At 36.5% G+C, this 23,831-nt stretch overlaps 1 protein-coding gene across 1 annotated transcript in view; it reads right to left on the bottom strand.

The window, feature by feature from the left end:
- The window catches only part of LOC106872896 (protocadherin beta-3), a 97,743-nt gene extending 84,901 nt beyond the window's left edge, over positions 1-12,842 (bottom strand). Inside the window, exon 1 of the mRNA XM_014920064.3 lies at positions 12,639-12,842. The gene's annotated coding sequence lies outside the window, so the exon portion shown is untranslated. The remainder of the gene's footprint in view (positions 1-12,638) is intronic.
- Positions 12,843-23,831: the final 10,989 nt, after the last annotated feature.

Below are 23,831 nucleotides of genomic sequence, written 5' to 3' on the forward strand. Positions count from 1 at the left end.
CACACACACACACACACACACACACACCCTCCACATCCTGATCCTGATTCTTCTGTCATCACCCTCTCTTTTATTCACCTTCTTAGGGATGCTTTGGTTTTTTTGAAACTGTTGCAAATGTGGTTTGTAGGTAAAGCTGCATGTGAATGCTATAACAACATCATGTGAACATTTAATGGAAGCATGTATTCACCTCACAAGTAGTATTCAGGTTGGTCATAAATTAGGAACTTTCCACGAAAAGTGAACACTATTGAAAGAATAATTCTGAAGTATTCATAAATAGTTGATTACAAAAGCTCTGTACTTAAGCTTGCCAAGACAAGAGAAAATATACATGCTGCATTCACATCATAAAACTATAGCAAGATGTCTGTAAAATATTAACTGCTGTCCATAAGGTTGAGTAATAGCTTTAAGAACAACTGTTTAAAAGCAGCAAGAGAATGAAATTGGCCAGTCTCTTGGCAAAAATGGAGACACCATTCCAGTCATTCGTCTACGACAATCTGCAGAGTGGACCCTCTAAACTGGCCTAATTATAACCCTTGAACTGAGACATTCTAGAATGATCTAGGAGAAGATCACCTTTTTGAGCTCCATGCATCTAACACACATGGGTATGCCTACAAAGTCAAGAAAACAGCACAGCTCCCATGACTTTCGGAAATATTTTTTTCACACTCAGAGTTGCTGAAGCTCGGAACAAGCTACTTGCATCAGTTGTTAGCTGCCAAGACATTGCATCCTTTAAAACCTCCATGCTTCCTGAAATTTGCCAACACTACACCTGATATACCCTGCTTCCATCTGCATGCACACATGTATATCATGACTCATACACTGTTCACTTTCCTGACTTTTATACATGCACCTTTGATGAGTTGTAGTGCACCTGAGCACTATACACAATCATTTCATTATTATTATTACTATTATTATTATTATTATTATAACCTATCACATGAAGTCTGGCTGCTGACTGGTCAATAACTTGATCTTTCATGTAAACAAGGTTGAGTTATGTCATAACAAACTTAGCAATCTGGTGACTCAGTTCCAAGTCTTGCTACAAAACCATCATTTTTATCTCTCCTTCAAACACCACTTCACACACCTCATATATCCATACATACATAATGCAGAGTGGTCCTGAATCTCCTCCTACTCAACTCACACTACACCCCCTCCATATCACTCTCTTATCACCTTTTTTCACTAACCTTCCTAGACACTACTCTTTCTCTTTCCTCACTATTACTTCTTTCCCTAACACTCTATTTATTATTGTCTCAACAAACATCTTCTTGCAGCAATAGGCCTGTTCCTCCTGTCATACATTGCCTAAAATATTACCTAAATTCACCACTTTCTCTTCTACATATTCTTACCCTCTGTCTGATAGAAAAGAGGCTCCGTTGGTCTTGTGAGATACAAGACAGCCTCTTTAGTGTTGGTGCCAAGGAAAAAAAATCATCCAGTATACTCTGTAAAGTGGTGTTTGAAGAGGCATTCAGCTGTATAAGTCATGTCAAACTGAGATGTTGGAGTAAGATGTGGTTCTCTGATACACTGGATCCGGTCAAATATGTATGTATGTGTGCCTTTTCTGTATTTAATCGTTTAAATTCGTCCTCTGAAGAAAGAACTGGTTTCTAACGAAGTTACAAAGCTCCATCTTTAGAATGTAGATAATGAAAACAAATGTCATATTTTAAACCTGAGAAAAAGTCTTCATCATCGACAATCACCATCATCATCATCATCATCATCATTGGCTGCAGTAGTGGGGGGGGTCATCATCATCATCATCATCATCGTCGTCATGTGTTCAAATCCAATGCACTTTTCACTAAGGAAGGAAGGAAGGAAGAAAGGAAGGAAGAAAGAAAGAAAGGAAGGAAGGAAGGAAGGAAGGAAGGAAGGAAGGAAGGAAAGAAAGAAAGAAAGAAGAAGTTGACTGGGATTTCAAGTTTTGATTTATCAGCTTGTTGAACCTGTTGAACAAGCTTAGCAAGGCTAAAAACATGAAATCCAAGTCAAAACAATTTTACTCCACTAAATGCATAGACTCCCACCATCAATAAATGTTTTCTTTGTTTTCTACAGTCTGATCAACTATACCAGATAATACAGTCATCTGCGTGTGTGTGTGTGTGTGCTCTTTGAAGAATTTTAGTGGATTAATAAATCATAATTAATCACTCTGCAACCATATGATTCTAGATTCAAGCACACTGCATGGCCCCAGTTCAACCAATGCCTGCCTTGTCAGTGAATTGGGTAGACAGAAATTGTGTGGAAGCCTGTGATATAAATATATATACTTATAGGCGCAGGAGTAGCTGTGTGGTAAGTAGCTTGCTTACCAACCACATGGTTCCGGGTTCAGTCCCACTGAGTGGCACCTTGGGCAAGTGTCTTCTACTATAGCCTCGGGCCAACCAAAGCCTTGTGAGTGGATTTGGTAGACAGAAACTGAAAGAAGCCTGTTGTATATATATATATATATATATATATATATATATATATATATATATATATATATATATATATATATGTATGTATGTGTTTGTGTATCTGTGTTTGTCCCCCCACCATCGCTTGACAACCGATGGTGGTGTGTTTACGTCCCCGTAACTTAGCGGTTCGGCAAAACAGACCGATAGAATAAGTACTAGGCTTCCAAAGAATAAGTCCTGAGGTCGATTTGCTCGACTAAAGGCGGTGCTCCAGCATGGCCGCAGTCAAATGACTGAAACAAGTAAAAGAGTAAAAGTAAAAGAGATATATTTTCATATACCCAGGCCTATTGCCCATAGACTAGCCATAACTATGTTTATCTAATTGATGTGTGTGTGTGTGTGTGTGTATATATATATATATATATATATATATATATATATATATATGCGAGTAAAAATAAATACAAAAAAGGGTTTTTTTTTGTATGATTGTGTATAGAGGAATATATTATTTTGTTTAAAAGAGTTCCAACACTGTCTGTTTTTTATGTTTTATTTATATTCCTGCAGAACCAATGTGGGGTATAGAATATGGAATATACAATATATAATATAATATACAATATATAATATAAAATAAAATAAAATAAAAATGGATGGCACCATGAAATAAAGTATTGAATGTAGATGAAATATTGAGTGTTCAATATAAAGGATCAAATATATAAATATAAGTATATAAAGGCTTTATATACTTATATTTATATATTTGATCCTTTATATTGAACACTCAATATTTCATCTACATTCAATACTTTATTTCATGGTGCCATCCATTTTTATTTTATTTTATTTTATATTATATATTGTATATTCCATATTCTATACCCCACATTGGTTCTGCAGGAATATAAATAAAACATAAAAAACAGACAGTGTTGGAACTCTTTTAAACAAAATAATATATATATATATATATATATATATATATATGTATGTATGTATGTATGTATGTATGAATAAATGAATGAATGAATGACGTTATCTTTTGCTTGTTTCAGTCATTAGACTGCAGCTATGCTGGAATACAGCCTTTTAAAGCCTGGTACTTATTTTTGTTGGTCTCTTTTGCTGAACTACTAGGTTACAGGGTCTTTTACATATCAACACCAGTTGTCAAGTAGCAGTGAGGGACAAACACAGATACACACACACACATATATATATATGTGTGGCATGAGATGAGTTGAATAATAGAAAAATACAAGATTATTTATTTCTACAAACGTAATAATAAAAAATATGAATGAAAAAATTATGAATGGAAAAAATTATGAATGAAAAAATTAGGAAAGAAAAAATTATTAAGAATAAAAGGTTAAACTTTATATATATATACAAAGTTTTGATTTAAAAAAAACTTTAACGATATTATAAACTATAAAGATTAATAATTAATCAAATAATATTAATCAAAAATAATCGAAAATATATCAACACTATTCCAATCGAAGTTCTAATATTATGTTGAAATGAAACTATAACTTCTAAATAATTTAGTGTTAAATAAGTTATCTATTAAAATAATCTATAAAGAACCAAATGAATAGTATAAAAACAAGAATACATATTATTTTCAAATAGTAGAAAATTGAGTTCTTGAAAATTGGTTATTTTCCCTAAAACTATATATTTTATATATACTTTATCTATAAGGCTCAATTTAATTTTAATTTTTTATAAATTGATTTTAATTGAGTTTTTTACCTGTAATTTTGGATTTTGTCCCTAATATTATTATTATATATATATAACGTGGGATCCCGTAACAAAAAAAATAAATTAAGGGTGGAAAGGTTCCGTTTCCATATTCTCCATCTGGACCTGTATATATATATGAAGAGGATTTGAAAATGCAGAGGTCTTTTAAAGATATTTATTGACTTGACCGGGTTCTCATTTTATAAAAATAGATTTTCAAAAGTAAAATGTAAGGCTTTGTGTAGCCTTTGTGGTATTAAAGAATAGTTAACGTAGATGTATTAAAATACAGTGATATAGTCTTTGGCAATGATAAGAAAGTGTTAAGAGGGGCTTTGTGTTTAAACAGTTTACATATTGTTGTTGTTGGCACTCCGTCGCTTACGACGTCGAGGGTTCCAGTTGATCCGATCAACGGAACAGCCCGCTCATGAAATTAACGTGCAAGTGGCTGAGCACTCCACAGACACGTGTACCCTTAACGTAGTTCTCGGGGATATTCAGCGTGACACAGTGTGACAAGGCTGACCCTTTGAAATACAGGTACAACAGAAACAGGAAGTAAGAGTGAGAGAAAGTTGTGGTGGAAGAGTACAGCAGGGTTCACCAGTATCCCCTGCCGTAGCCACGTGGAGCTTTAGGTGTTTTCGCTCGATAAACACTCACAACGCCCGGTCTGGGAATCGAATCCGCGATCCTATGACCGCGAGTCCGCTGCCCTAACCACTGGGCCATTGCGCCTCCACTAAACAGTTTACATAGAAGTGTTCAAAATGTATATGTGTGCGTGTACGGTGGGTAGTGTTTGCTTGTAATTTAAATACAAGCCTAGCAAATTTGAAAAGAGAAGTTAGTCGTTTACATCAATTAGCGCTGTATTTTATTGATTCCAAAAGGATGAAAGGTAAAATTGACTTCGGCAAGATTTGGGACACAGTATGTAAAATGACGTAACGAATACCCACAACATATTTGTTTCCGACGTTCGGACAATTCTGCCGATCCAGCAATCATAGTGAAGAGTATTTCCCCTTGAACCAAACCCTTTGTCCAAAAGGGAGACAACTTAAGATAGCAGATGTTTGTAATTGTCATTTTATTTTTGATTTGTTTATCGAGTGAGTGTGTGTGTGCACGCGCGCGCGAGTATATGTGTTTGTGTGCACACGTATGCATGTGTATATGCGTACGTATATATGCGCATGTGTATACGTGTGTGTATGTGTGCGCGCACGCGTCTGTGAGCATGCGTTTGTGAGTGTGTGTGCGTATGTCCGTATGCGTGTGTGCACGTGTATGTGTGTGTGTGTGTGTGTGAGCGAGCGCGCCCACACACATACATGTGTACCTTCTAGTCAGCTTTGACCAAGATTTACCTACGATACTGTTGTACGAGGGAATTGTAATGCGGGAAATAAGAAACAATTCGCCTACCTTCTTGTCGTCTGCCATCAAGTTGTACTCAATCCAAAACTTACGCACCTAACGATAGAAGCTGCTATTTGCCCGTCCCTATCAGCTCGCTCGCCTCACGTCTGTTCGTTGTGAGTGCTCAAAGCAAAAGAGAATGACCCTGGTCATTCTTCCCTCGCCCTTCCCTCCACCACTTCTTCCCGTGCCCTTCCTGTTCCGGTCAAGCCCTTTCACCGTTGGCCCCACGCTCCCCTGACGTCAAACATCACCCCCTCACTTTACTCCATGTCAAAATCTGCCATCCACCCGAGATCACGCTGTGATCTCCGTAGGGAGGTAGTCTCGTTCTCTTCCTTTCCTCCACCTTCGTCGTCCGACGGAGCGGCAATCCAGCGAACATCCAAGACGTGACGCGGCATCCCATCCACAGGAACGTTATTTTTGGAGTTAACAGCCGTCACTGTTCCTCTGTTATGTGCAGCATGTCTTGGGGACTTGACCCAGATTTCGTCTCCCACCTCCACGAAAACAGTCTCTCTCTCTCTCTCTCTCTCTCTCTCTGAGCATTCAGATGGTTTACTCGGATGCCGCCATTCATATCTGAACATCGGTCTGTGTGGCACGGACTTTTTAGCCTGTCTTGCTCGGCTGATCCGATCAACGGAACAGCCTGATCGAGAAATTCACGTACAAGTGGCTGAGTATTCCACAGACAGGCGTACTCATGATGTAGTTCTCAAGGAGACTCAATGTGACAAAGATGGCCCTTTGAATTTCAGGTACAACTCATTTTTGCCAGCTGAGTGGACTGGGGCTATGTGAAATAATGTTTTGCTCAAGGATACAATGCATTACTGGGAATCGAACATACTACCATACGATCTTGAGTCGAATATCCTAACTACTAAGCCACGCTTATTTGTAATAACAAAAACATATATTCTATGAATTTCTTCCCAACTGTAATTATTTTTCTTCTGTAAGAAATGCCTCCTTTCATAAAATGCTTAATATATTTCAGGTTATATTATACTGATGATTTCTAAAAAGAATGAAACAGTGCTATACATGATTATCAATTTTAAGAACTTTGTAATAAGTGAGCAAAACAAAAACATGTATACTATGCATCTCTTTCCCGATTCTTTAATTTCAAATTCAAATTTCTAACCTTGCTGAATATTATGAAGAAATAATTACCTCCATTATAATAATTTTCTTCTAGGGTACAACACGTATTTCATTTATGAACATTATTAAAAATGTTTTCCATATTTCACTTAATTGTCCCTAAAGTCACACACAGACACACTCCGGTCTCATGGTCAGAGAGAAAAGCTGCATTCTCTCTCTACCTTTCTACCACTATTATAATGGCCGAAAGCGAAGCTCCCCCCCCCCCCCCGGCCTCTCTCTCTCTCTCTATCTATCTATCTATCTATCTTCTATTAGTAATATAATGATCGAAAACAAAGTTGCCTTCTCTTTACCTTTTCTATTTGTAATATAATAGCCGAGAGCGAATCTGCCTTCTCTCTCTACCTTTTCTACTATTATTATGACCTAACTCTACGTGACATATGCGACAGCAATGAGCCATTCGGTGGAATTTTGACAATTTGCTATGGCGATTTCCGTCAGCTTCTACCAGCAGTGAAAAGGGGAAATGACGCGGACGTGGAAAACGCCTGAATTACAAAATCATACTTATGGTAAAGCTTTGAACATTTTCAGTTGAAGACAAATATGCAATTGAGTGAGAGAGTAGAAGACTACTCACAGTTCCTATTGGAAATGACGAAATTATTTTGCCAAAAGAAATAGTTCTCCAAGCAAGAACTATGGAAGAATGCATTGACTTCATCTACCCTTCATTCGACAATCCAGGTGAAGTGTTTTCGAACAAATGCATCTTAGTACCTCTCAATCAAACAATGAGAAGCATCAATTCCGCCTGTACCAGACGCCTTCCCTGGAATCATAAAAGAGTACTGATCCTATAATTCTGTGAGTGCTGGTGCCAGTGCCACACATCTCCCGACTGAATTTCTTGATTCAGTTGAACCATCAGGACTGCCACCACATAAACTGGAATTGAAAAAAAGGATCGCCCATAATTCTAATGAGAAACTCGAATCCTCTAAGGCTTTGTAATGGAACGCGTATGATCGTGGAAGAACTGCACGACAATCTCACGGTTAGCGAGAATCAACACAGCTACTATCAGAAATGAAATCGTTATGATACCAAAAGTAACAATTAATCTATCCGAAGATGAGGATATCCCTTTGCAGTGAAGCCAATTCCCTGTTCAATCATGCTTCGCTGTGACAATTCATAAAGCACAAGGACAAACTATGGACAACGTCTTGATTTATCTAGTCAACTGTATGTGGTCCTTAGCCACTGAAAACGAAAGGAGAATGTTAGAGTGTTTCTGAAGGATACCCAGTCAACTAAGAATGTTGTCATCAAAAGCATTCTTGCGAACAAACTGTAATAGCATCAACATGAGAAAATATTCCTTCCAATGTCAGAACGTGAACGGAAAAGGGAAAATTAAGACAAGTATGAATAATTTCCTTCATTTCAATACAATGTTGAATTCAGCTTCAATGTTTTATAACCTGAACTGTCAGTGACCCAAAGGAGCCGTTTACGTGTGATATCGATGTCACATTCGTTGAAAGTATGCGAAATAACCTGGAAAAAAAACACGAAACAAAACTGGTGGAAAACTCAGAGTTTCCCGGCAAACTCCGAGGTCCCCACAACCCCTCCCTCTTCTTTTCCGGAAGAAGGTGGCTTGCAGTGGGCTTGGAGGTGAGATACGTTGAATGCACTCGAAAACACCTGTGGAAAAAAATCATTTCACACCGAAGTACGAACGGGTCCATTACGAAATATTTACCCAAGATCGGGACAGGCGTACGAATAGAAGGGTCGATGAGACTGATAAAGCAAGGGCTGAACAAGTGGCGGAACAGATGGAAAGAGACAGAAGCAGGGGAGATCAGGAATCAGACACTGCCACTGTAAGGGATGTTTCTACTGTGGAGTTGGTGGTGATTTAGTATCATGCTTTTACTTGTGCATTGAGACCCTGGAAGATTAGTGAAAGGACAGTCACACATCAGACATAATATTTTGTGTTAAGAATAGCAACAGATTTTAGGATTCCAGGTTACATGTGTAGAAGTTATTACGTGTGGTTTAGTATTTAGTGGTGGTGGTGGTGGTGGTGTAAGATGTGTGCTTTGGCGTTGGCTGGTATTGTTTGTATGAATTGTGCATTTTGTCCCAGGCAAATGGATGAAGTTACGGTCTTTGCATATGCACAGTCTCTCGCGTTGAGAATAGTGGCATATTTTCGGGTTTCGTGCGTTCATAATTCTACTTTATTTACGGTTGGCAGATTTATCATGGAGCTGTCAGGTATACATTCAGATTGAAGTGGACAGTGGATGGGGGTAAGGAGTGATCCTTTACTAACTGGAACAGAAGTAGTAGTAATGGTAGTAGCACTAGAACAGGATGACAATGATGGACCTCGTGATATTCTGGGGGAAAAAATTGAGTGGCCTAGCTGTGAAGAAGAGCGAGAGATCTTGTTGTTTAATAGTTCATCAATTGTTCTAGTATTAAAGAATGTCTTCCAATGCTGACTTTGTGATAAGAGTAGTAGCAGTAGAGCACGATAACAGTGATGATTACGAGTCACTTGAGGTAATTCGAGGCAACGAGGAAGTGGATAGCGCTCTTGATTGTGGAATTTAATATCTCATCAATTGTGCTAGTATTGAGGAGTGGCGTGATTGTTGTTGTTGTCATTATATATATATATATAATCTGTAAAAATATGTGACACTTATTCGGTAGCCATGATAAAACTCCGAGTTTCGGATGCCGGGATGGGAACCCACGCCGCCATCTCTTCAGTTATTTGGCCATTGAAAATTCCTGTCCAGATAACTGAAGAGATGGCGACGTGGGTTCCCACCCCGGCATCGGAAACTCGGAGTTTTATCATGGCTACCGAATAAGTGTCACATATTTTTACAGATAAATTCCTCTATTTACATAATATCGAGGTCTCTTTCTTTTGTTGTCCTTTCTATCAATATATATATATATATATATATATATATATATATATATATATATATAACGCCATGCATCCATTTTCATGATTGATCGCTAGCTACTAAACCTTTTTTTATTTTCTCTCTCTCGGCTTATTTCTGTGTTCCTTTCTGTTTAAGAGCGTTGGCTCGAAACCTAAATGACTCACTTCCCGAGCGTTAAGCTAAAACATCTGCTTGTTGTTTACACATCTTTCTTCGTCTTTTGTTTTGTTTTTTGTTTTGTTTTTTTTTGTAAATTCCAAGTATATATATATATATATATATATATATATATATATATATATATATATATATAGTTGGAATTTGGAAAAAAGAGTACTCAAATACCAGAAGTAGAGTAATATGCTTTATTTAAAAGCAGCAGAAATATAACAAAAAACTGTTCATCGGACAGTTTTGTTTTCTAACAAAACGTGAAACTCCGAGTAACAGTTTTTTGTTATATTTCTGCTGCTTTTAAATAAAGTATATATATATAAATATATATATAATAATAATAATAATAATAATAATAATAATAATAATAATAATAATAAAGGGTAAAGCTGGATTACTCGTAACACACGTGGCTATTTGAGGATAAATTCGTGTTCTCATTCGGTTGTATATTTTGGGATGTGTTGGTTAAATATCAGTTATGCGATGACGCTTGATCGCATACATATTTAATTCTAACACTCTCAAATCTATATTTGAAATGCTGCACTGAAGAGGTGAAATAAGTAAGTAAATATAACTTTACTTCAATCCCGAAACGCGTATGTAGCTAATCTAAGTCATGTGGATTCGTTATTTTTCTCTTTGCCTACGTAAAAAAAAGTGTGTTACTGTCTGGGAGATATCTATGGTAGCGGAAAAGGTATTTTAACTGGTATTTCTAAATTCGGTGGGTGGCGAAGCAATTAGCTGACCCCTGATTATAATTATGCTTATAATTATAGAATATTTGTGTGTGTGTGTGTGTGTGTGTGTGTGTGTGTGTGTGTGTGTGTGTGTGTGTGTATTATGTATGTATGTATGTATGTATGTATGTATGTATGTATAACAGTTAATTTTCGGTGATGTATCAGTGTTAATAAGAAATCAGGATATCTTTTATGGTTACATTTAACAGATCGAAATTGTTTGAATATTTTTTTTTTTTTGAAATAGAAAAAAATGTGGGGTGGAAGTTTATATTAATTTTCATAGTTCTTAAAGTGGACGGGAAGCAATAAAGTATAAGATAATGGCAGAAGATAAAAAGACAATGTTCATGTTAAAACGACAATGTTTAAAACAGAAACAATACTCAAGAAAATATATATACAATATCGATAATTAACATAATAAGGTAAAAAAAAATTGATATTAACTAATATCAATTTAATACCAGGAAACCAGCACGTTAAAAGGATCAGAAGATTCAGAAAAAATTTTCTGAGATCTCAAAAGGATTATAGATAACCGAGGTTATTTATAACCTCGGTTTTTGCTTCGCTGGTTTTTGCTCCGAGGTTTTTGCTCCGCTGAATTTTCTTTGAGAATCTTTAAGTGATCTTTTATATACAATATTGACAGACAGACAGACAGACAGAAAGGCAGACAGACAGACAGACAGATAGATAGATAGATAGATAGATAGATAGATAGATAGATAGATAGATAGATAGATAGATAGATAGATAGGTGTGTGTACGAGTGAGTGGACGAATGAAAGAGGTGTTACATATTATTTAGAATGGTTTGATTCGACCCCAATGCAACGCAAAGTCTTACAGAAGCCTAATTCGTCGAGTATCTCTACATTCGGTTAACTGAGCCAAAAGAACTAGGATTCTGTAAAACTTTGAGCCTAAAACTTTGAGTCGCATGGACCGAATCAATATACATACAGAGTGTTCAAAAAGTCTCTCCGCAGTGATTTTTTTCATGCACATCACCATGGCGCTACTTCGGTAAACGGATTATTTCGAAGAAACTTTGGCTACTAAGATCACCTGATTTAACACCGCCAGACTTTTCTTTCTGGAGTGCAATTAAAGAATCAGTGTACAAGAATCGCCCGAAGACCATTTAATACTTACTGCAGAGAGACCTTTTTAACACCCTATATATATATATATATATATAGTGAAGGCGCGTAGCTTAGTGATTAGGGGCAATCGACTCACGATTATAAGGTCGTGAGTTCAATTCCGGGCGATGCGTTGTGTCCTTGAGCAAAACACTTTATTTCCCGTTGTTCCAGCCCACTCAGCTGGCAAAAATGAGTAGCGCCTGTATTTCAAAGGGGCCAGCCTTATCACAATCTGTGTCACGCTGAATCTCCCTGAGAACTACGTTTAGGGTACACGTGTCTGTGGTGTGCCTACCCACTTGCACGTTAATTTCACGAGCAAGCTGTTCGGTCGATCGTATCAGCTGGGACCCTCGTCGTCGTAACATACACACATACATACATGTGTGCGTTGTGAATGTGCACCAGAAACATCCACTTGCTTTATATTATACTCAGAAGAAATTATAAAAGCCACTCACACGTTATTTTAAAATGCATTAATGTGAAAAAGATTCGTTTGTTACAATAGAAACGAAAAATTGCCAGTGACAAATAGACCCAAAGAAGATATTTTTTAAGGGTAATTTCAAAACATATATTAGCAGAAATCGTTTTTTTTTTTTATACTCGTGTCGCAAATATAGATATTAATCAAAACACATTAAGAATTTAATCCCCAAGACAGACCACTCAGCAAGAAAATAGTTAGAAATACAAACCTATCCAAATGAATATAAACATAAATATATAAATACACAAATAACAAGTGATGTTTCCTCATTTCCAGGGCCAGATGAAAGTAAAAGTGTTTACCTTGTCGAAAGTTAAGCTGAATTTTCCTAGAAAATGGAATTATTAAGGATCGAGTGTTGATGTAAAAAATTAAATGAATTAACGGAAGAATTCAAATAATTTCCATAATGAACAGTAGATTAGATAATAACATAAAACATCCTGTTTGCCATTTTCATTCTCTAATAAGTATCTATTTATTTTATTTCGTATCATGCATTTCCGTCAATTCGGACAGCTACTAGACACATCCTCTACGGACATCCGTTGTAAAAAAAAATTATAGACTTTTGATTAAATACATGTAATAAACCATTTGAATCCCTTACAAGACAAAATATTTAAACATATTTAACTGAAAAATTTTTTTTATCTATTAATAACCAACATGGAATGCTGCCAAAACACTCACAATTACTCAAGTACAATCTTGATTAGACACTTCAACAAAATAGATATTATTAGCTATAATAATAATAATTATTATTATTATTATTATTATAAATTCTATTATTAGCCACAATGGTTCTCATAAAATAACATTAAAAGACATGCAACAACATAAAAGACAAAAACAGGACGATACAAAGGGATTTTTCTGCGTATAAACCATATAAATAACAGCTAAAAATTAAACAAATTAAACTCCTAATAGGGGAGGCGCTTTAAGGTCCTCGTGGAAAACCCACAAAAGCCACGGGTGCCTGAACAACAGGGCAAGAGCCTTTCTCCCTTTCGTTTTACAGGTGCACGCTCAGAATTGGTCCTTTCGCACTGGGCATTCTTCCAACATTCACCCACCTTTCAACAAACTTGTCTCAACAAACTCCACCCTCAACTTCCTTTTCAAGTGAAACTTGAAAAAGTTGATGAGGGCTTGGCCAACGAGGAAGGTGTCTGTCTTTAGCCCTTTCAAACGGCAAAGAAATAAACATGAAATTTGGCTTAGAAAATTGTGCCAAAGCAACTTTGAAAAGAGGGAAACTGGTTTCAGAGTAGCAACATTACACTAGATAAAGCAAATGAAATAAGAGAATTAGACCAAAACCAGACATACAAATACTTAGGAATCAATAAACTAGATTCGATACAACACACACAAACGAAAGAGAAGATAGGAAAAGAACACTAAAGACGAGTTAGAATAATAGTGAAAACAGAGCTCAATGCGAAAAACAAGATAATAGGTATCAACACTCTAGCCGTACCAGTTATAAGTTACAGTTACAATATTCTTATCTGGACTCTAAATGAATTAATCAAAATCGTTTATTGAAAGGTGGGTGAAAGTTGCAAAAATGGCAAGAGTGGATGGTATCTCTCTAAGTGTAGACCTGTGAGTCGGAGAGAAGGAATTGGAGAGGGCACTTACTCGTAGGGTTTCAGGGAAATCTCAGACAGTGGAGTTCCTCGATTATTCCTAGAGGCCTTCCTGTATCAGGAGGGCCACATCTCTATCATCCTCCCCGCCATTTTTCTAGTTTTTATTTTTATTCTTTTTATTTACCTTTGTATGATATGCGTATATCCCTTCTTTTTCAGTGTATATCGTGTATACTTACTGTTTTTTTATCATTTCATTATTATATGTAAACCCCCACACTTTGTCTGTCTCTGTATTGCCCCCCTCATCCTTCGCCCTTGTGACAAATAAATGAAATCATTATTACTATTATTATTATTAATTTTTGCACATGACGAGCAACTTTGAGGGGAGGGTCTCAGTTGATGACATCGACCCCAGTACTTGATTGGTGTTTTATTTAATCGACCCGAAAAGGATGAAAGACAAGGTTGGTTTCGGCGGGGTAATTTCCTTGTAGCCTAGAAATACCGTGTTGGCCTCCGACGGAGCAACAGGTATCTCGATAAAAAAAACACTGATGATTGCGCTGTTTTACACCGGTAGTAATCTCAAGAATGAATGGAACATAAAATGAAAACTTTTCAAATAATGGTGAATACAGAATTAGAAGCAATAGTGAAAGTGCCACGCCTGGCAGAAGTAATGCGGAAAAGGCAGGCGTCTCGGTGCCATCACCCTGCGACTGCCAAAGTAAACGGAAGAACAGACATGCCAAAAGAACTAAACTAGTTGGTGATGAAGTGCTATGCTATACTGGCACTTCGTTGGTTACAATGACGTGGGTTCCAATTGATCCGATCAACGGAAGTCTGCTCATGAAATTAAGGTGCAAGTGGCCGAGAACTCCACAAACACGTGTAACCTTAACGTGCTTTTAGGGAAATTCAGCGTCACGGAGAATGCGACAAGGCTGGCCCCTTAAAAGAAAGCTTACCTATTGATAGGTGTAGCAGTAGTATGTCCCTTTGATATCAAAATAACTGAAAAGGAAACAGATAAGATTGGTGGATACCATTGCTTGCGGATTTAGGTTGCAAGAATGTAGTACTGCAGCAAAGTCTGAATCATTCTTATCATAGAAGGATCACTTGGTACAACGAGACCAGCAGACTGGAAAGATGAGTGGAGAAAATTGGAATTGAAATCAAAACATCACTACTTCGAAAAGCTTGTTTCTTAGGGACGGGGAGAATCATACGGTTACCTGAGGTCACAGGAAGTAACTTGATACCAAGAAAATTGACCGGCTAAATTACATTTGAAAAGCTGTGATAAAGAAGATAACAACAGTAGCAATATTATTGTAGATATTCTGAACGTCAGTTTGAATTCAAATTACAATCTCTTGAACAGATACGAATCAAGCTAAATTAATTAACAAACGATATTATTCTACGTTTGGCGACAGGTTTCCTCAATTTCGAGACATGCTATCACCAAACCTCAAATTAGTATGTAATAGCTTTTGTTGAATAATACTAGTACATTGTTTTGTAATGTTATCATGTAAATTGCTTTGTTTTGGTATAAAAGATGGGCTACAGCAAATATTCTGCTCAATACCACAGATTTGCTTGTCAGTTGTTTGTCGATAACCAGTTGAGCATGTCCCTTAGTGGCTGACGATATGTGCATCTCTGATCACAAGCAGAAGTAGTTGGGGAGCATCACAGTCATGTGTTGAGAGAAATTATTTGGGGTTTGGATAATTCACCTCCGGAAACATGGGTGTTTCGTTCAACATCTTTAAACAACCCTTATTCAGGCAGCTTTTGTGCGGGATGGGCTACTCGACCTGAAGAAAAATTCTAACTGGTCCCCACCTGCAAGGTCATGGGCTGTTAATCTTTATATGAGATCACTTTGATGGCATGCACTGCTCTCTCAATAATAATAATAATAATAATAATCCTTTCTATTAAAGGCCCAAGACCTGAAATTTTGGGGAAGGGACTAGTCGATTACATCAGCTCCAGTGTTTCACTGGTACTTAATATATCGACCCCGGAAGGATTAAAGGCAAAATCGACCTCGGCGGAATTTGAACTCAGAACGTAAAAACGTTTTTAAGCATTTTGACCGACGTGCTAAGGATTCTGCCAGCTCGCCGGCAATCCTGAAATCTTGGGGAAGGAGATAGTCGATTATATCGACCCAGTGCTCAACTGGTACTTATTTTATCAACCCCAAAAAGGATGAAAGGCAAAGTTGACCTCGACAAAATTTGAACTCAGAATGTAAACAGCCGTAGCAAATAAGAATTATGTCATATCTTACTGCCTCTCAGACTGGACTTGTATTACGTAAGTTCTTGGGCGCTACAACAGCTGACCGTCAGTGAATAAACTACATTCTCAATTTTTCTATATAAAAATAGTGAATTGAGACATTTCAGTAAAGTATTTGATGAATTTATCTTTTTATATATACAGAAAGAAATATTTGCTTCAGACAGATACATTAATGTTTATTCTCGACACTGAACCTTTTATCATTTTATCATTAGATCCTGTCGTTATTTGAAATATGAATGGCACTGACATAGAAATAAGAGGAACAACTGTTGTATTACGTGATAAAAATACATTAGCATATTTATTTCAGTGTTACATAGACAAGCTCTTATAAAGAGGACATTTATTCAGCTTATGAATATATTAACACTGAAATTCATACCCATGAAATTTGGGTTAATCCTACGTGCATTAAATCACGTTCGATCAGCGAATCACGTAACTTTTTTCTGAGAGCAGTTTTTGCATCTGAACTTCTGGTGAAAAGTCTTTGGGCTTCCAATATAAAATAAATAAATAGATGAATAAATAAATAAAACTGTATAAATCGGGAGACTTGATCGAGAAAAGGCAACCATTTAGAAAGAAAACAGAACGGAGCTGCTAACTCAATATTTTTAAATCGCCGTCAAGCAGAAAATAACCCATTAAGTTTTCTTTCAAATTCGTATAGCGTAAGTTATATAGATTTTTATCATATATATCGCTTTATTAATCAAATTTAACGGTAGTTGGTTTATAAATTATGTACGAAGCGTAGTTTACAAAAGAGTGAATTTCATTAGTTTCGGAAAAGTTGATCTAAAAGACGAGCGCATCCCAGTTGTCAAAAGGTTCATAAAACCGTAAGTGTAAAAAGGTTCACGAAAAATACAATTTTAAAATTAAATTAATCATAGTTCCACTGAGTGGCACTTAGGGCAAGTGTCTTCTACCTTATAGCGCCGGGCTAATCAACGGCTTGTGAGCGAATATGCTTGGCGGAAACTGTGTGGAAGCCCATCCTATATTCGTGTGTGTTGTGGATCTTGCAGGCATGAAGTGGATTCGATCCTAGATAGCCAAATTTAAATTAACACTTCAACAGAACTTTTCTCACGGTGGAACGATGGTTTTTCAGTGACAGCAGTTTTACATATACCAGATGCCTTTAGCTAGGCCTCATCTGACAATCCCCTCATCAGGATGATTACACATAATACGAAAAAAAAAATACAGAAATACAAATTATGCAATTACACACCAGCCACTCGATTGTTTTCAAGTGGCTAATGAGGGGAGTGTTAGTTTTTTAAAATATGAAATATATATCATATTACTTGACACGTCTCCGAAACGGTCCGTAATTGGACCTTCTAAATCTTTGTAATATTTTCGTGGTATTTTAGTACGTCTTTTTAATGTTTTATCGTATCAAATTTTAATTACACCAATGTATTGTAACCTTTAAATTTAAAATTCACTGTGTTTTATATATCATATCGATATTTATCCATTTATATGTATTTTTATATTTATATGTATTTTTATATATTTTTATATTTATATTATTTGGAATTTTTATATCGATTTTATTAACGTAGAAGAATATACATATATATTGGATTTTGTGTGTGGTTATTGATTATGTTCCTCTTGTTTCCGCTTGCAATGCCTCCACTCGGATTATTAAACGGAATATAGCTCACTTGGAACACAACTCCAGTCTGTATTTTATTTGCGAGTATTGTTAATATTAACAATCTCAAAATAAAGCAGTGTATTTTATGTGTGTATGTATGTACGTATGTATGTTTGTGTGTGTGTGTGTGTGTGTGTGAGTGTATCTTTGTGTTTGACCTCCCCCATAGCTTGACAACAGATGTTGGTTTACAGTTCTATATTTAAGAGATGAGGAATTATGTACATTATTTACATTTGACGGGTATTTGTCCTCATCTTGTTTGTTGCCTGGAATCGAACTCGGAATCTTGGGTTTAGTAGCCCGCGCTCTTAACCACTAGGCCATATGCCCGTGGGCATAATAAAAATAATAATAATAATAATAACAACATCAAAAAATACCTTAGGAATGAGAACCCAGATTCGAAATTTCCCCAAGACACCTGATGAAGGCTGGAGGATATATCAGCCAAAAACGTTGTGTTAACAACAAACAAGATGAGGACAAATATCTGTCAAATGTAAATAATGTAAATGTTGGTTTGTTTTTAAGATCCCGTAACTTAGTAGTTCAGCAAAAGAGATTAATGGAATATCATGTGCTCTTTAGAGATGGTGAGACCATTTCCATATTTGTTACTTAATTGACTCCTCACAGGGGATACACCTATTTTATCTTCTTGTCAAAGACTCTATTACTTGATCAAGATATATTCATGTAAACTAATTTTCATCTTCTTATCACTATAAAATAATTTTATTACCTGATCTGAATGTTTTTATGTAAACTATTTTTTTATTCATCACAGAGGATACACAAATCCTCAAGCCTTTTCTTATCATTGTCAAAGACAACTTGATTTGAATACGTTTTTGTAAACTAATTTTTGACACCACAGAGGATATACAAAACCTCATACTTTACTTTTGAATATCTTTTTAAATAATTGAAACCGGTTAAGTTAGTAAATACTTTTAAAAGACTTCTGCATTTTCAGATTCTTTTCCTTATATTTTTACTTGTGCAGTAACACCCAACTTTACTTTATCATGTGTGTATGTGTGTGTATGCATGAGTGAATAAGCATGTATGTGTATGTAAATGTGTGTTTGTGTGTGTGTATATATATATATTTATGTGTATGTTTGCATGTGTGAGTATATATGTGTGTACGTGCACGTGTACTGATGTATCTATGTAGATACTCTACTGACTGACTGCCTAGAAATACCAGTGAAATCTTAAATAAATTACACCTTGCTGCCTTAAAACAGAGATACATTAGAGAACATGGTTAGCTACATTGTTGTTGGCACTCCGTCGCTTACGACGTCGAGGGTTCCAGTTGATCCAATCAACGGAACAGCCTGCTCGTGAAATTAACGTGCAAGTGACTGAGCACTCCACAGACACGTGTACCCTTAATGTAGTTCTCGGGGATATTCAGCGTGACACAGTGTGACAAGGCTGACCCTTTGAAAATACAGGCACAACAGAAACAGTAAGTAAGAGTGAGAGAAAGTTGTGGTGAAAGAGTACAGCAGGGTTCGGTACCAACCCCTGCCGGAGCCTCATGGAGCTTTAGGTGTTTTCGCTCAATAAACACTCACAACGCCCGGTCTGGGAATCGAAACTGCGATCCTACAACCGCTAGTCCACTGCCCTAACCACTGGGTCATTGCGCCTCCACAGTTAGCTACATACACAGAAGAAAAAAAACCAGATGGTCGCTGCTTGAATGTTTTCATAGGAAGTCTTCCTGATTAGAGATGAGATGGGTTAAACTATAACAATAATTTGAGCCAAAAAGAAATGCTACATGAGAAATTTTCAACCTTTCTTCTGTAATTAGCTCCTTCATTTTCCCCCTGTATTCACTTAACCCATTAAGTCCCACTGTCCTATAAATAGAACACTAAATGAAAACATTAAATAAGCTGTATCACATTGTCTCAGTGTCCTATTTATAGGACACCGAGCATTTCCATTTCTACTTGAAGTAAAGGTGTTATAATAGTTATTTTTTTCATTTTAGCCTATTTTCAATCATCTGTAAAAATTTAAAAGTAATATTCAGAAATTTAAGTACTCTGGGACTTAATGGGTTAATACAAGCAAAAATATGTAATAAATATGTAGTATAGTCCACAGTTTGATAGACACAGAGTACATCTGGAATCCTGGCTCTCCTGTTCGTTATGACAAGTGTTCCAGTTGATTCCATCAATGGAACAACCTGCTCATGTAATTAATATGCAAATGGCTGACCACTTTTACAGACACACGTACCTTGACTAGTTTTCAAGGAGACTCAGTGTGACACAGAGTGTGACAAGGCTGGCCTTCTGAATTACAAGTACAACTCATTTTTGCCAGCTGAGTGGAGTGGAGCAATGTGTAATATAGTTTTTTACTCAAGGAAACAACACACCACCAAGAATCGAACACAGAACCTTACGATCCGTAACCACTAAGTCACGTGCCTAAGTCAACTAGGTAGAAACATGAGTTATCTGGAACAGCCAATCTGTTGATAATACCAAGTTATTTGGACAACTACCTTACATGCTTAATCGGAGTTGACCAGGAGCTAAACAGAATTTAGCCAATGTTGGAATGGTATGGAAGAAAATATTCCCAGTTTTAAACAGCAACAGTTAAGAGGAAATTTAATCAACTGACGAAGAATTCTGTGCTGAGACAAACCTAACACATGTCAGCATGATGGAATAGCAGAAGTAAAAATTATGAGGACGATGATGATGATGATGACGCCGACGATGATGATGATTGTGAATGAGGAAAGAAATGATTTAGTAAAAATAAAAGTACTTTCAAAACGGTCAAGGATGGAACAATAATAAAGGCAGAAAATATGTTCGCAACATGCAATACAAACAGCGAATATATATATATACATATATATATATATATATATATATATATATATATATATATATATAAGATAATGTGTGATGAGAAATGAAGCAGACTGACAGAGTATTAAAATTTAAGTTGTATCTGGTATTTTAGAGTAGATAACAGCTGGAAAAACCATGGATATAAAAGTAAACACAGTTTAAATAGCTTGCCAGGAATAGTAGATAAGCTATGTTATATGAATAGCATGATGAGTGTTGGGAATGTAGTTAATAATATATGAATAGCTAAGGTCTATAAAACGAAGAAGAAATTTTAAAAACACCTGTAAATCGATGGACAGCTGAGTCAATAAGGTAGCAAAAAATCTAGTAAAGAGTTAACGGTTAAGTTATCAATAATTCTCTGTTATGTGCAGACACACGACTCTTAGTAGCAAATCCCATATAGCATTATATTGTAGATGTAACAAGGTGGTATAATTCATTGCTGTGAGCAGTCACTAAGTAATTAATAAGTATTTTGTAGATTGCTGTGCTGGATTTAATTCATCTGATTAGAGAAGCTACTTATGAGATTAGTATTTGAGGAAATTTTTTCCAAGAGACTGAAGATAGGCACTATCTGTAAGGCTCCTTTTGCACAGACAAAATAACATTGCTATCTTTTGAGTAATTTTCCATGCAGTTTCTATTATATTTCATATTTCTACTTTCTTCAAAGTTCTGACCAGCCAATTCTCTTAGCATTCCCATATAGTCCTAAATCCACCACCTGAGGATATTTGGGTATCTTTAATAGAGTCCACTCTATTGCAAGAATTCAGTCTGAGGAAGACTTCTTTCCTCTCTCCCACCAGCTACAGAAGCCCTAAAAAGGGTCATGTACTCTTCTTCAGATTAAGTCATTAAAAAAAAAAATTCTTAGACATATGAATGTCTCATAAGTGAGTTGGAACTCAGAACCTGTATTTCCAGTACTTCTACAGCTGTGTGGAATAGTGGTTTGAATACTCTGACAATTACAAAATTTGCAAACTCCTGAAAATGTGGGATAAAAATGTCTTGCAATTTCTGTTCTAGCTCCCTGTGGTCTGTATTCAAATCCTAACAAGGTCAGCTTCACCGGTCATCCTTTAGGGGTCAAAAAAATAAAGTACCAGTCAAATGGATAACTGAAATTGTTAAAGCATTAGACAGAAATGTCTTACAGTATTTTTACAGCTCTTTGCATTCTTAGTTCTTGGGCAGTGGAGGCGCAATGGCCCAGTGGTTAGGGCAGCAGACTCGCGGTCATAGGATCGCGGTTTCGATTCTCAGACCGGGCGTTGTGAGTGTTTATTGAGCGAAAACACCTAAAGCTCCACGAGGTTCCGGCAGGGAATGGTGGCAAACCCTGCTGTACTCTTCCACCACAACTTTCTCTCCCTCTTACTTCCTGTTTCTGTTGTGCCTGTATTTCAAAGGGTCAGCCTTGTCACACTGAACATCCCTGAGAACTACGTTAAGGGTACATGTGTCTGTGGAGTGCTCAGCCACTTGCATGTTAATTTCACGAGCAAGCTGTTCCGTTGATCGGATCAACTGGAACCCTCGATGTTGTAAGCGATGGAGTGCCAACAACAACTTGGGCAGCAGACTTAACCAGTTGACTAGTTTAACTCCCTCACCTGGTCCTTAAGTGCTTTTGACGGGATTCAATCTCTTGTACACATTCAGATACCATCTACAGTCTGAGGATAACTGTCTCCCTCTTCTTCCATCAGGAGTGGAGATCCTGAAGAATTAAAGAGTGATGAGCAATGCCCTTCCCTCCCAGACTAAATGATTTTAAAAAGACATGAAATAAACATAGACTAACTACAAAAACATGCAAATTCCTCCTACATCAAAAGAGGAGATTTCAAGGTCAGTGCTTATATCTAGTCGGTATCATGTTTAAAGTAGAGATGAGAATGAAATCTCCTTGGAAGCTGCAATGTTCAACGATGTATTTCCAATAACATTCCATGATGATATGGTAGCTATTCTGGGCAGCTAGATAAACTAAGGAAATCTGTAATAAAAAGATTCTGCTCAGAAATAGCAAAATGTGATGGTGGTAAGCAAGCGTCACTGTGATACAACTGATGTTTGTTTCCACTCATTCATGGAAAATATTACCTTGCTTAGAAAATGGGGAGGGTTGGCAACAGGAAGGGCATCCAGTCACAGAAAATCTGCCTCTAAAATTCTGTCTGACCCATATAAATATGGGCATTAAAATTATATATATATATATCAATTAGAAAATGGAGGATGATGGATAATTGAAATTGTTAAAGCATTAGACAGAAATGTCTTTCAAATTTGGGGTAACCCCCCCCCCCTTACCCGCTCCCATTTATTGCACTTGGTATAACACTAGGGTAGCAATAATTGGGTACCCTCCCAGCAGTATATTGGATAGACACTATTCCTTAGTGGGTTGAACCCTCAACCCCTAACTCTCTCAATTATATATATATATATATATATATATATATATATATATATATATGTATGTATGTTATCAAGGGATATATACTGAGTGTGCTAGTTGAGCACTGCCCAGCCATCAAAGATGGTAAATTCATAAATTCTCACTCAACAATATAATCATAGATCAAAATGTGAAAGTAATATTTTCCATCCACAATTTTGAGATATTGTGGCAGTTGTTCTGGTGACAGGACTAGCTGTCAAGAATGCAGTGTAATTCAGGGCATGGCACTAAGTGGATGGTACAATAATGAGAGTATGACCAAAATAAGGACCAATATGTGAACAAACATTCCACAAGCACACATCCAGTGTTTGTTTTCAAGGTGAGAAGTTTTATGTATAAAATGGTTGAAAATTAACTGAAACTTTTCTTCTTGATAATTTCTGTTCTTGCACTATCAGCACGTAATATGGTGTAATTTCTTGAAAACTCTAAAAATACACACTCAATAGCAAAGATTAAATCAAAATCTTGGGTCGTTGGCATTA

The sequence above is a fragment of the Octopus bimaculoides genome, chromosome 14 (genome assembly GCF_046866305.1).
Source record: "Octopus bimaculoides isolate indiv1 chromosome 14, ASM4686630v1, whole genome shotgun sequence".
Lineage (NCBI taxonomy): Eukaryota > Metazoa > Mollusca > Cephalopoda > Octopoda > Octopodidae > Octopus > Octopus bimaculoides.